This window comes from Scleropages formosus, chromosome 13, assembly GCF_900964775.1.
Source record: "Scleropages formosus chromosome 13, fSclFor1.1, whole genome shotgun sequence".
Lineage (NCBI taxonomy): Eukaryota > Metazoa > Chordata > Actinopteri > Osteoglossiformes > Osteoglossidae > Scleropages > Scleropages formosus.
Window position 1 is genome coordinate 20,217,501 of NC_041818.1, and position 14,721 is coordinate 20,232,221.

General features: G+C 44.5%; 1 protein-coding gene across 3 annotated transcripts in view; it reads left to right on the top strand.

Moving 5' to 3' along the window:
* The first annotated feature begins 7,149 nt into the window (after nucleotides 1-7,149).
* Nucleotides 7,150-14,721, top strand: part of ndst1a (N-deacetylase/N-sulfotransferase (heparan glucosaminyl) 1a) — a 72,903-nt gene continuing 65,331 nt past the window's right edge. For 2 of the 3 annotated variants that reach the window (XR_003798085.1, XM_029257381.1), the window contains exon 1: nucleotides 7,150-7,462. The gene's annotated coding sequence lies outside the window, so the exon portion shown is untranslated. Of the gene's footprint in view, nucleotides 7,463-7,928; nucleotides 8,194-14,721 lie in introns of those variants that run through there. The other variant, XM_018756481.2, reaches the window with a different exon arrangement.

The window sequence follows — 14,721 nt, forward strand, 5'->3', positions numbered from 1 at the left end:
TTGTGCGTAAATGTTTGTGTGCCTTTTTTTTTAATAAAAAAAAAAATTGTAGGAAGGTGATCAGGATTAGTTTATTCTGAGTTTTGTGCACCTACTCGTGCGATGAACATCGGTGCATAAAATGGAAAGAAACAAACTAAATTTACTTAAGAATCACATGTCTGCAGCCATGTCTGTTTCTCTTAATGTAATGCACACATTGTATTTTCTCTGAGATGTACATCGCTTTGGAAAAAAGCGTCTGCTAAATGAATAAATGTGAATGTAAAAAATGTAAGGTGGCTTAAAAGTGTCAATGATCCACCAACATTGACCATTATATGCACGTTCACTTAATAATGTACAGAAGTGACTCTCCCTGCCCTGCAGCTACTGCCTGCTGTGGATCTCCCCTCAAATTACCATCAATACATTTTCTAATTACGCGCTCATCAGAGTACAGTGCATTTTCTGATTGATCGATTCTGCCTATTTTGGTTTGCCAGGTTCAGGAGACATGGAGAGGGAAACCTAGGATTAAATGGTCTTCTCCCCGCCTAGCCGCAGGGAACAAAGCAAACTGTCCTCAGGCAGTCAATATATCCATTATACACAGCAATAAAGAGAAATCAATCATTCATCTGGGACCTGTCACCTGATGGACCAGTGAACAGGGCAATGTTCCATTTGGCATGCATGGAAAATTGAGGCACATCACTGACTGGTCAAAGGAGCTTATTGCAATCCAGCATTTTATTATATATGTTTATTTCTGTTTGTTTTAACCTTAATTGCACAAATCATTATTTACATAAAATCACAGCAGTCATTGTAAGAGACCATAAGGCAGCTAATTGGGGCTTCTCAGTTATTAAGTTGTGAGCTTGCCAAATACATGCAGCCCTGCCTTTAGGCATCAAGTCATCAAGACATTTATTCAAATGGACAAAGTCATTGCACCTTTTTAATATTACAGCTATTCATTTAGCAGAAAGTCCCCACCCCCCACCAGCCTATCGGATTAGTTATTAAAAAGCAACAGCAAAAGTCAACAATCAGGACTCTTAAATTGCTTTTCGGAAAGCCCATCATACATAACTGGTATGAAAAAAAGATGAAATATGGATGACGCAGGGCATTTCAGAGGCGGCGGCAGCAGCAGCATTCAGTTGAAGCATTCATTTCTATAGCCCCCAGAAGAAGTGCACCAGTCTTCCCCGTGTGCTCAGATGTAGATCTGTCAGGTGCAGTGAACCGGCGCTTTTCATCTCTCACCACATGACGTCTCTCCCTGTCAGTGGCGATGGGTGGTATGGAGTTGCCGACCCCTGTGCCCTGTGATCTCATTAAACACGTATGTAGCGGTCTGGCTGCAAAGAGTCAGAAGGCTAGCTGAGCCTAGCAATCCCTGGGGTGTCTAGTCATCCTGACACACTCATGGATGGAGACGGCCAATACTCTGGGACCTGTTCTCTACTTGATGTACGGTTCCTCCCACAGCCTCACTGTTATTACTACTATTATTATAATACGTCCATACTTCCTACAGGAATATGTATATATATTCCAATATATACACACACACACACACACACACACACACACACACAGATCTGTGCGTGTGTTTCAGTTATCTCAAGCACTACTGATCTATGCAATGTTTTCCCATTCAAAAGGCTGCATATTTTCAAGTGTAGTAGCTGATGTTAGGTACATCGAGTCAGGGCTCCTCTGTGGAACATCTAGCAGTGCTCATTTAAAATTGTCCTTAACCAATATACTAATGGCTGTCCCAAACTGGCCTGGAGCTCCTTTTCACACCTTTGGTCTTCTGTGTGTGGGTGACAGAGAGAGTGTGTTCCACTGATGTATGGGTGAGTGACCCAGTGAAAGTAGTGTATCTAGCAGCGTAAGTGACCTTGGTGAATAAGGTGTGAGGGCTGGTAACACTACATAGAGTTGATGGGAAATTGTTTTGGAGAAAAGCGTCTGTTAAATAAATAAATGAATGAATGAATAAATAAATAAATAAATTAATTAATTAATTAATTTAAAAAAAAATTCTTGTAGCACTATAATATCCTATAATCCTACTGGGCATGAGGCTGTGCAATTCTGTCTATCTGTTTCCAAAAGCAAGTGTTGAAAACACAAGTTGCAGACCCACCAGCCATCTTTCAAGGACCACAAAAAGAAGACTGGCTGGTGCCCTTTTCAGCTTTTCCACAGTTTTTTTTATTTCAGAGTCATACTCCTGAAGCTGAACATTTCCTTCTGAACTGAATATTTGGCTTGAGACAGGAAGAGAGATGCAGTTTCCCTATGATCAAGACTGAGTGTATCCATCAGCTGCGATGTTGTCATGTTTGAAAAGAGTTCCATCAACCTTGATCTCCTCTCCTTCCTAGTAAACAATGTTTGGAAGGATCAAGACCCCGTGTACTCGTTGTCCATCCATATCAAATCACAGATGAATAGTCTTTTAGACAGCACCATTCACTTTTCAGAAGTGAAGCTGAGGGAGACCACACACACAGTGGTTGAAACCACTTGTCCCAGGCAGGGCTATGGCAAACCAGAACCTAACCCAGCAATATAGGGCACAAGGCTGGAGGGAGAGGGCACACCAAGCAAGACTCAAACCCCAGACCCACCAGAGAGCAGGACCATCCAAACCCACTGCGCCCCTGATTAAGGGAGACCCGTACTTTAAAAATAAAACAAGCAATTAAGAAACCACAACTTCATCAAGCAAAAAACAAACATGTGTCTGCAGCATAAATTACACTCAATAAATTATATAAAATAAAACAACAAAAGTTACCCCATAACATTCCACCATCAACTCTGAACTTGAACTGGTCTATTTTGCATTTTGCACAATCAAATGCATTTATAATTGCTTAACTGTAATAATTTAATTTGTTCTTTGATCTTGTAAAATCCTTACTTTAAACACATTTAACCAACTTTTTTCAGTTAGTCTCACAGTATGAAAAATCTCACTTTTTCACTTGTTAAAAAGCTGTACTGCAGATATCAGGTGTGCCATGATTCAGAACATCACATATTATGAGTAAATGTATGACTCATCTGGGCAAAGCTGGCAAATTCCCATGTGGACATATTACAGTGGTATGTGGTACACAGAATGGCAATGGGACTAATAAAATCACAGTTTGCTCTGCCCCACCCTTTAATTAATCTATTTTGATTCAGACATCACATAAAGTCCTATTTTTAAATCTCTATGAAGGACTTAAAGAAAAGAAAGGATGGATAACTTACTTCTAGTGCTTCAGAACTTCTGACATGATGGATCACATCACTTACATCCCTATATGGATAAAATGACCCTACAGCTCAACATGCAATGTCACTGTTTCCACAGTTTTGTTTTCCTTTCACTGGAAATATTTTCCACCATTGTATTGTTTTAAAGGTTGGCATGGATGCAGTTGATATGGATATGATATTCCATATGAAAATGGGTAGACTTCTTGTTAAGGGCTTGAAACCATAAGGTTGTTGATTTAAACTGTAAGGAAAGGCCTTGCCATACTATTAGTAAATCATGGTAATGCAAAATACAAATTTACGTTACGCTGCTTAAAACACACACACACACACACACACACACACACTGACAGAATTCAGTTGTCCCAAGCGGGGGGTTGCGGCGAACCGGAGCCTAAACCGGCAACACAGGGCGCAAGGCTGGAGGGGAGGGGACACACCCAGGACGGGACGCCAGTCCATCGCAAGGCACCCCAAGCGGGACTCAAACCCCAGACTCACCAGAGAGCAGGGCTGTGGCCCAACCTGCTGCACCACCACATTCCCATCCACTGGATAAAAGCTATAAAAAAAATATAAAATATAGCAAGACATGACTAACCCTTAACAAAATAAAGAAAATCATATACTGATCTGCATAACTTTGTGCTTGATTTCCCAGGAACCCTGTCCTTCCTAGGTTTGGACCCCATTACTGCCTAGTCACAGAACACCTGACACACCCACAGTGGTGGAGTTATTTGAGAACCACTTGCCTGAAACAAACATTGTCTGTGATCAGCTTAACCCCCTTCTCCAGTTAAGCCCACGGACCGTTCTGTCCGTCTTAGCAACTTACGGATGACCGCGGCTGCCTAATGAGCCTAGCAAGAATGCGTCTTACGCTGGAAAGACAATAAAGATTTCACTGCTACCTCATTACCGTGTGTGACTCTTTGTCATGTGACTAGGAATATGATGCCTCATGTTGTCTGTACTTTCAGCTTCAAGCTTTCTATTGCCTGGGTTGGCTCTTCCATCACTGTCTTAATTCTTAATCCATTCCCTTATGTACGGGTTCACAGAGTGAAAAAAAAGAAACAACCAAGACTTGCCAGGGAAACATAAATTACACAAATTACATAACAAAATAATCCTCTCATAAGCTGTTTTCCCTGCTTTATGAGCAACTTAAGGTCTTCACTTAAAAATGCATTCCGCAGCACGGTAGCTTCGGCACAGTAGATGCAGTAGCTTCTTCTTCTGAAGGCCCAGATGCAGAGCAAGTTTAGCTTGTTCATCAGGGGTTTTGAAGGTACTTCTGATTTGTCAGGAAAAATTACCTGTGTTGTCAGGCAGCCTGTTAGTGTTAGAGACTCTGATGGAGCATAATGCAGTTATAAAGTCAGGATGCCACGAACTCGATCGAGCAGGTCCCATTAAACAGAAGACGATCACAGAACGGTTTCTCCCTCCCGGTTTCCTATAAAAGCATTTCATAAAAATAGCCTGCCGATGTGAATGACTCACTCTATCTGCCAATTTAAAGAAAATGGTATTCGTGGATGTGGGTAATAAAACGTGACGCATTTGACACGGTCTGAAACCTCAGACAACCTGTGGACAAAGCCCAGAATTAGTTAGTCCTTTGTCCTCTACTTGAGTGAGGATTGGCACTTAAAGAAAGAAGCCAATAATGAGGAGTGCAGCTAAGGCTCAGGGCAATATCTGTATTCCTCCACATTTCCCTTGTAGACAATATGTTGTGTAATACATCCTTGGTCAGATTCATGCCCTCCGCCGTTGTCTGGACTTGGGAAAACATTCGGACTTGCACTGTAAAATTAGCAGTGCCCCCACCTGTTGTGGGTTTTTTTTTTGTCTCTGAAGAGGAAACGGTTTGTATGTTTTTAAGGGAATGTATTGACAGCTGTGCGCTTCCCCATTTATTCTTTCCAAAGCATGGGTCAAAAGAAAAGACAAAATGTATAATTGAAGAAGGAAGAACACTCAGCCGTTGTCTTGTCAGAAAGTCTTCCAGCTCCAGATGACTCAAGGCTGCTAATGGATTTGTGAAACATTAAGAAATGATGCCGACCTCTTTGCACAGGTCACTCACTATAGCCCCCCCCCCCCACAGTCCTCACTTGAAACCAGCTGTGTTACCATGATGCAGCACGGTACTGACCTCTCCAAACCAAACCAAAGACGTCCTTTGTGGCAAATGTAAAACACTTCACAACCTTCAGAGTTCTGAGAAGAAAAAACTTATTCTTAGTGCACAGTCTGATTTATTTTTCTGTATTATCAACTTGCAGGCAAAAGAAGATAGGGGAATGGAGTATACATAGATATACACAAAGGGTTATGATGGTATCTCGAGCTTCTCAGATTTCAAATCTAGTATGATCAGTACATTTTAGTAGAGCCTGTGTATTTTACCCAAAAGAGAAAACATTATGGGGGTAGAGGGGCATAGCGATGGGTGTTTGTATTTGGGCGAAGTGTGTGATCACAGCTGAACCAACACTTACGTGACCTGACAAAGGCGTAAAGATTAATTGAAGATGGAGCTGTGAAACAGAGCAAGGAGCGAAGAGTACAGTTAAGCGGCAAGATTTCTACAGCGTTGCTCGTGGCCCCGTCTTGCCGCATGCAAATTTAATTCTTACAGGGAGCACACATTACAAGAGTGGAAGAGGAAACTGCACTTTTGAAAAGGCAATGTCAAAGTCTCCCACCCATTAGCGCCAGAAGGAATTCAGAACCTTTCACAGCCTTGTTAGTTGTTGACCTGAATAGGGTTGCGACTCCTGGATTCATTAGAAAAATAAATGAGTTTTTAGTTGAGACAGCGAGAAGCGGAGCGCTTAAGGCTGTTGCCTTGCAATCTCAATGTTCTTGCTCTTGTACTCTGGATCAGGGTACTTAACATGAATTGAGACACTAGGAACAGTCGGCTGTATAAATGGGACAATACTGCAAAATTGCTTAGGTAAAGTTAAGTCAATTTGAACAAAGTCCCAAACTAAATAAGAGCTAACAATCATACCTCTAGATGTGCACATGCAGATTTAAACATTGATTAAATAAATGGCTTGCATTTCTCCAGTTCTACTACATTTATTCATTGAGCAGACGCTTTTGCCCAAAGCAAGGTGCAGCTCAGAGAAAAATAGGATGAGTGCATTACATCAACAATAATATCAGAGAACACATGTCCTTGCATTGTTGTGAACCACGGTTTCAGCAAAACTGAAAAGCACACACCGAATTTAAACGGTGCCAATGAAGGATAAGATAGGATGGGACTTTATTAATAATCCCTGTAGGGGAATTCAAGCACGTGACACATACTGTAACATAAAAGAAGGTGCACAGCTACCCAGCAAATAAATAAATGAGCAAATAAATAAATACTGATGTAAAATAAGGAAATAAATAAAAAAAATAAATGGACATTTACAAATTACCGCTAAAATATCTACAATAATAAAATAATTGCAAATAACTAAGTAACACTACACGCACACATCACATGTCATGTTAAGAAACATGTGGTTTCTTACAGCAAGTCACAGGTTAATACATAGATAATAGAGAAAACAATAAAAACAAGAAGAATATTTCACAGCCAGGCAGGTACCTAACAATAATAATCCCGAACTGCTTTTCTCCCTCGCAAATATCTTAGGGCAGTTGGGCTTTGAAAGGAACAAACATCTCCATCTCTGCCGGAACGGCACGATGAACAAACGGCGCAGCAGCGCTGAGAGGAGCGCAGTCGGAAACGCGAAGGATATAGGAAATATTTTCAAAAGGAGAGGGGGTTTTTGGAGCAGCGCGTGAGCCGCGAACACGATCGGATTGGCCGGCGCGCGCCGCCGCTCGCCCTCTAGTGATTGTTGTGCTCCGCTCCTGCGATGCGCCGCAGAAATAAGAGCCGGAGCTTCTCACATTTCTCCCAGCAGAGCGCTGGGGTAACACTACCCGGGAGGTGACTGAGAGCCCCGTGTGAAGGAGGAGAGGAAGGAGGAAGGGAAGGGAAGGGAAGGAAAGGAAAGGGAAGGGAAGGAGGAACGAAGGAACGAACGGAACGGAGCCGATCGGATCGGCGGGTCGCCGCGCCGCACTGCTGCCGAGCCCACGTCGGAGCCCCAAGGAGAAGCTCCGCTCGCGCGGCGTTTGCGCGGAACGTGGATGGGAGGTGAGCGGCGGCTTTCGGTTTGCCTTCCCACCCGGAGTGCCACTGTTTTCGGTGGCGAACGGAGGGGCTTCGGATGGCGCTGGATTGACGGCCAGGGGAACACACGCTCACAGACACTCGTATGCACATATGGGCTCTGCCCCTCTCTCTCTCTCTCTCTCTCATACACTCACACACGCGCACAAACACGCGGGTCGGCCTTATAACGCTGCGATCGGGGGAAAGCGAAACGAAGCCCGGCCTCGGAATGGAGTTTCACCCCCCCCAGCCCAGCTCGTGGCGACCCCCACGCCGGCGCTGGGGGGGTAACTTTAATCCGGCGGGGGAGGTTGGTCGCGAGCTGCGGAACGTACATGATGATGTCGGAGATCTGCAACAAAGTAACACCGAGAGCTCCTGCAGAAAGGAGAGGGGGGGGGGGGTTGTTTACAGGCGTGCTTTAGTTACAGTGAAAACCCTCAACAACGCAACACACTTGCAAAGAACAGCGCGAAGCCTCGAGCCGAACTGAACGCGCACCGATAGATGATGTGTGTGTGAGTGAAGCGGTGTCTATTGTGTCCGCGGCGGCTTGCGTTGGAAGCCGAGTTTCCATAAAAAAAAAAGAAAAAGAAAAAAAGTGTTTGAGGAGCCCGGAGGCGATCCACGCCGGACAGAGGAAAACATGCTGAAACACACTCCCGCTTTAAAGGTCCGCGGGCGGGTGGCGGGTGCAGAGCGCTCGTCTGAAGGTAATCGTGTTCACATGATGATGATGTGCAGGAGGAGGAGGATAGATGGGGTCCACAGACAGACACACACACACACACACACGGAATCGGTTCAAACGGCAGTTTTTCAGTAGCGATGGCGGACTTGAGAACTTTTATAATCATCATGTGCCTACGTTTATCTTGTCAGTTCCATGAACTTTGGGGAAACGCTTCCCTTCAGATGGATGAAGGCGCAGAAATATTAGATGTTCAGTCATATAAAACATTTTGCTCTGCGTTGTCGTTGGCGTTTCCATGCGTGGTGTCCTTGTGATTTTGATCGCCACGATTTTGGAATTCGGACCCCTGGGCAGCCCCGATTTATCCCATCCACGTGGGCTCTCGACTCGTCCGGACGGTCGCCGCGGCCATCCGTGGAAAAGCGCTGATCTCGTGCAGCAAAAAGGAGAGAGAGAGGGACGACGTGTGAGCTCGTGCGAGAGCGGGTTCGTGGGTCACCCGTGGTCGATTTTGTCACTCACCCCTTCGTCTTCAGGTGGTCAGTCTGTCAGGGTGGGTGTCGCGATCTGATGCGCGTGTCGGACTGAACCGAGGGGGACTCGAACGTATCACCACCCGGTAGACATTGGTCGCACCCTATCATGTTTTTATAGATCAGACGCGATGACGCGTGTGTGTGTGCGCGCGCGCTTGTTTCGCTGAGGATTTTTTAGTTTTAAACGTTTCCGACCCTTTCGTGGCTACGGATTGTCTCTATAAAAGCCAAATTATGAATGGCACTATTTTGCTGAAGTTTACAGTGGTAGTGTGACCTTTTGTTAGTTTAGTCTTCCAAGGAGCCTATAATTAATTTAAATTCCTCAAAGAGTTATATAATTGTTTTAATTATTATTATTTATTATTAAAGGTCTATCTCATATTAGTATTCAAAATTACCTGTAAACAACCTTTAAGTTAAATGCCCATGTTCTTGACCGCTACTAGAGTAAAAGTTACATGTGCTTGATTGAATATGGTACCCACTGTTTTAAACCGTGATCTATTTAAAGGTAGCACAAGCCTTGGCTTATACATGGTAAAGGTGTGTTTTTGTTTAGGTGAAGCGAGCTGTTGCCAAGCCACCGACGGATGTGTCATGTAGAAATGATGTCTGCCTTTTTTATGTGTGCTGTGTTGGTAGTGCTTACCCCCTCCCTTTCCTTAGTTCAAGAGGGACGATGTAGTGCAGGGATGAAAAAAGTATGAAGAAATATAAATTCATAAAATGGGATCAAACCAGCTTTTTAAAATGTAATCCAGCAGACGTGCTGCCCAAAGTTGCATACGAGATGAATCGGGGGTATTAGTTTTGGGGTAAGAGCTGATCAGGTCATACACTGAATTATGGTGTCTTTTATAGAGGAAAATTCAAAAAACACAACAAATGGCTAGAAAAGGCTATTTTTTGCAGTGTCCCGATATAGCTGGACTACTGATCCAGGGCCGACGTGCCGCCACTTAGCAACCTATGGTGTTTTATATTTTGTTACTGTATGCTAAGGATCCTCTTTGCAGATTTTTCGGTGACGGTGAGAGACAATGATCTCACGCAAGAATCACTTGCAGGCCCATACAGTGAAACATCTAATAAAAAATGTTCTTCCGAAAAGTTCCCTTGGTTATTACTTCTGTGATCTGTGCTCACAGAAACATAAGCCAGAATGTAACCGAGGAAGAAAAGGCCCAACATGACAGAAGACTATAGCCTCAGGTTGTGTTGTGTTGTGAACCAAAATTGCCTTTCAAACTAAACCTCTGTTCTATGACACTTGATTTCTTCTAAATGGTGTGTCAGTGCAGCTGGATGGAGAATCCAAAGGGCTCTTTTTGGTTCCATGAAACACTTCCCACTCTGCTTTAGTCCAGATTACTTTTTATACAATAATAATTATATTATAATAAATGTTAAAAAAATATACATTTTATTTCTTTCTTTTTTTTTTTTTTTTTTTTAGAGCATTGCAAGTGATGATGTTACCAATACTCTTTAGAGAAAGCTGGTGCTTAAGCCTGATTTGAGAGCAGGGAAAATTTATTCTTTCATTATTATTATTAACAATGATCTATAATATTATTATTATTATTATTATTAACAATAATAATAATTGATGCATTTTTCTCAAGCAAGCTTTATTTCCCCCCCATTCATTCAGTTGGATATTTTGTTCTCACCTGAAGAACAGTAGGACTGTTCCTGGGCATGAACTTTCAACACAGTGGTTACAGATCCTTAACTATGACAGTGCGGGCTGATGATCGTCCTAGGTATTGTATTTTATACCTTTCGTGCTGCTCTTTCTTAAACTGGAGTCTCTTTTTGGAACAAGTCCGTTGTATTTAAATAAAAAAGAGCTTGTATATGTGGTGACGGGTGCCGCTAAGGGGGAGCTGAGGTCTTCCTCGAACCAGGGACTGGACTGAGAAAGCATTCTCATCCCCCAGGCCATGCTGCGAATCCCAGCCATCCTCTCCGCTGTCCCCCAGCCAGATGGAGATCTAGGCAGGAATCTGTCACAGGCACTCAGACGAATTGAATGGCCAGTAGGTTCACTTATCATTATGTATGTACTCATTTATTTATTTATGTGGTTTGTTTTTAAGTGCGCTGTCCAAAGGGAATGTTGGTTTTGATTTGTGAGATCTAAATGCATTACAATAGATTCATTTCTAAAGCACTTGCGGTATTATTGTGTGTGTTCGTGTTAAGGGTAAAAGAGTCACATTTTTATTATTGTCTTCATTATAGTAATTGAAATGCACTTTTGCTCCAGAACTCAGCAGCTACGTGGAAAGGCTTATCTTTGTTGTATCGTTCTATAATCGTTGGGAGAAAGGATAATTTCCTTGTTTTTTTTTTTTTTCCTTCTTTCACCTAATGGAATGACTGTTTTGAAAAAGGTTGATCTTTGGTTATGTAACATGCTGTATATGATTGAAACTAACCTTGAACTGAGGATGGAGATTTCGCTCAACCCTCCACCCCCAGTGGTTGAATTTCAACGGTTTGACTATAATAGATGCCCGGAAATGACTCCCAAAGACAAACGGTGGGAATTCTTCCTAAAAAGAGACATCCCTCTTGCTTTTTACCTGCAATATTTTGGGATATTTACATTTACATTTATTCATTTAGCAGATGCTTTTGTCCAAAGCGACGTACAATTTATGCATTACATTAAGAGAAAGAGACAATGCCGGCGTAGTGGCTGAATAAAGGTTGTATCAGGGGATGTTCATGAGGTTACGATGCTTGAACAACTACTCCATAAATGAGCTGGAGAGATCTTGGGCGAAGTGGATCCAGAGAAGGTGAGTTTTCAGACCCTTGTTGAAAGTAGACAGAGTTTCCGCAGTTCTGAGTGACAGGGGAAGGTCGTTCCACCACGACGGAGCCAGAACCGAGAACCTCCGAGCTTTACGCTACACCAACAATGGCGCCGAAAACAACCAACCAACCAGATGCGATTAATCGAACTCACAGAGTCACGCCCGTTACGGGACACAGAAATGATCCGGAGAACGGTCGTCCTAACAAACCACTAAATACACTCACTCACACACCATCTGAACCGCTTCCCCCATACGGGGTCGCAGGGAGCCGGAGCTTAGGGCTGGAGGGGGAGGGGACACACCCAGAATGGGACGCCAGTCCGTCGCAAGGCACCCCAAGCGGGACTCGAACCCCAGACCCACCGGAGAGCAGAACGAGGTCCAACCCACTGCGCCACTGCACCCCCCCAACCACTAAATACTATTTAACAAACAAAATAATTGCAGTGCCACGCAACACCATGTGTGATACGTAAGCGAAGGTGCGCGGTTAGTGCTGCCGAGTCTTTTGTTGCTCGAAAAGGAGGGGGGCGCTACGGCGGTGGTTACGGCCCCTGCCGTCGTATCTTGTTAGGAGTACAAAGGTCACGCGCGATTGGCTCGGCAGGGGGAAAGTCACATACAATTGGCTTTCCGCTATGAAATGGAGCGAAGGACAGCGTGTCAGCCAAGGCATGACGCAACTGAACCGCAGCGCTGTTGTACCGCTGGTGTTAATGAATGCTACCTGCCCTCTCCGCTCCGTTCTCACACCTCTCTCTCTTTCTCTCGCCATCCTCCCTGCTCCCGTTTCCCATTTGCGCAAACTCCCCAGCCCTCCACGGCACCGCTCCCGGTGAAAGCGCCAGTCGATGGCATCGGACTTGGCGAACGGCGTAATGGATATTGTACCGTTTAATAAGACAAGCAGAAAGCTTCATTAATCTGTAAGGCGCTGAACTGGAAAGTGACGTAAAAAGCAGTTGAGGGGGCCGCGTAAGAACCGAGAACCGTTCCTTAGCAATCTGTCAGCAGATGGTGTGTATCTACTGCTGAATATCAGACTCATGGGGGACATTTAATTTCTTTGCATTTCTGTCAAGCTCAGAGAAAGGCAAATGAAGCGGAAGAAAGGAGGCATCGAACTTTCTTCTGATTAGGTTGATGCCCGAAAGGAAAAAAGAAGCTGGTGAGGTTCCTCCCCACCACACACTCTGCAGGACCGCTATGGTGCAGCTTGGCCTCAGGCATCAGGACTTGCGGTTTGGTTTGTGGAGCTGTGGAGTAGGTCCCTCCGCTTGGCTTTGGCCGATAGGTTCTTTTTAAAGTATGCGTGTTCGGCCTGCGTTCGAGGCCAGACGAGCGCGGACAGCAGGTCCGGTCGGTGGGATCGGCCGCTCCCAGACCCCTGTTACAAAACCTGCGACTGTCGCTTATCTAATGTGGCCTCCTTGACTTAACTGGCACCTCGTAGCGCAGAGTTCCCGCTCGTGCGAATGCGGGGCGGGGGCGGCGGGGGGTTGCGTTTCCGCGGCGCTCGCTCCGGGCTGCAATCCGATCTGTCCGAGGAGCCTTCCATTGTTCCGTGGGCCTTTTAAGCTGGCCCACATGATAGTGCCTCTCGCATTTCGAAAAATGAGATGGGATTGATTGTTCCCTAATAGGGTTGAGGAATTGAAAGAGCTTTTGTCTCTGAAGTGGGTAGAAGGATGAGGGGGAGGCCAAAGGGGTTGTATTGGGCTCAGAAAATACTGACAAAAACATATTGAAGGTTGAACAGACAGAGAAATGTATTGACCAACACCCCCCCCCCCCCCACACACACACACACACATTGCTGAAGTTTCATTAAAAGGAGCATAAACTGCATTTTCTCTGCCGCTGTTTCGTTGAAGGTTATTTGTGAGTGAGATTTTGAAATGAAGGTTTGTTTTATTTATGGTGTTAAAAACAAACTGGTAAGCTCTAATAGACTTTGCCTCGGCATTTCAAACCCACCCCGAGGCGAGCCATTTCCATTAAATTGGGATTGCAACGCCAACTGACCCGCATTAATGACAACTCCATATATTTTCCACTCGAACATGTGATGTCGGCAATGACCTCATGAGTAGCTGTTTCATCATGATGGCTCGTAAATCAGTCCTTCTCAAAAGTCAGGGCTGGTCCTTAGAGGTCACATGCAAATGGATCACATATGGTCATTGTGACCACTCCAGGGATTATACGCTTACTTCCTATATTGCCTTTTCCTCTTTCTGTATATACAGTGTCTTACGGGGGGAATTGATTTTTGTCCTTAGCGATTAGGCTCTTCTTATGACCCTCAGTTCTGACACTTATTTTGGATTTTCGCTGGAAAATGCAATTACTGTTCTGAAGCTATTATTTCCCTCTTCAGCAGATGTATGGAAATGACCTTATTCAAAATATTTGACCCTTGTATAACAAACCTTAAATTACATTTTATCTCTGTTCTCTTCTGTAGCTCATTATTTATGAATTTTCTAGTCTGTGCTGGCATTGTAGATGTTGTAGCAAGTCTGAGTACTGGTGTGATTTATGCTTCTTCAGTTCAGGCCTCTTTGAAGCGCTGACACAAAGCGCTGACGTTAATTAATTGGTTGTCAGTCGGAAAAAGTGTTATTTCCCAAAAAGTGCCACTCGGGTAACTCCGAGTGTACGGCGAAGGCACCTTGGCGTGTGTCAGACCGCCATGGCTTGCGAGAGGCCTGTGGATGTCACAGCGACTCTGCTGCTCAACGACGCACTCTCTGGAACGACCTACGAGACCGCGAAGGTCGTCTGACAGAAGAGCACTTCTCTACATGGCCGTCGAAGATGCACAGATGGGTAAAAGGCTGGAGCGACGGCTTTGAAAATGACCTTGGTGCTTCCTTTGCCTCCTTTTGTTCCTGGTAATGAAGCCGTTTCAGTAGCTCTGACTTTTGGGTCACTTTTGACATATTTATCTAATTAGAAGTTGTGGCAGGAGGGAGGGGGGCACTTCCTTCATGCCTGCACCTTTTGACCCTCTTCCTTCACACCGTGGGCCTTCATTGGCGATGAGAAAGTAAACTTGGTGGGGGAAATGCCATGGAAAAAGAACGAGACTTGTGGCTTAAGATCTGGTACCAAGAACCTTCTCCCCAAATCCCAAAGGGCTGGTTTGTACAGCCTGTTGCTGGTACTTTGGTC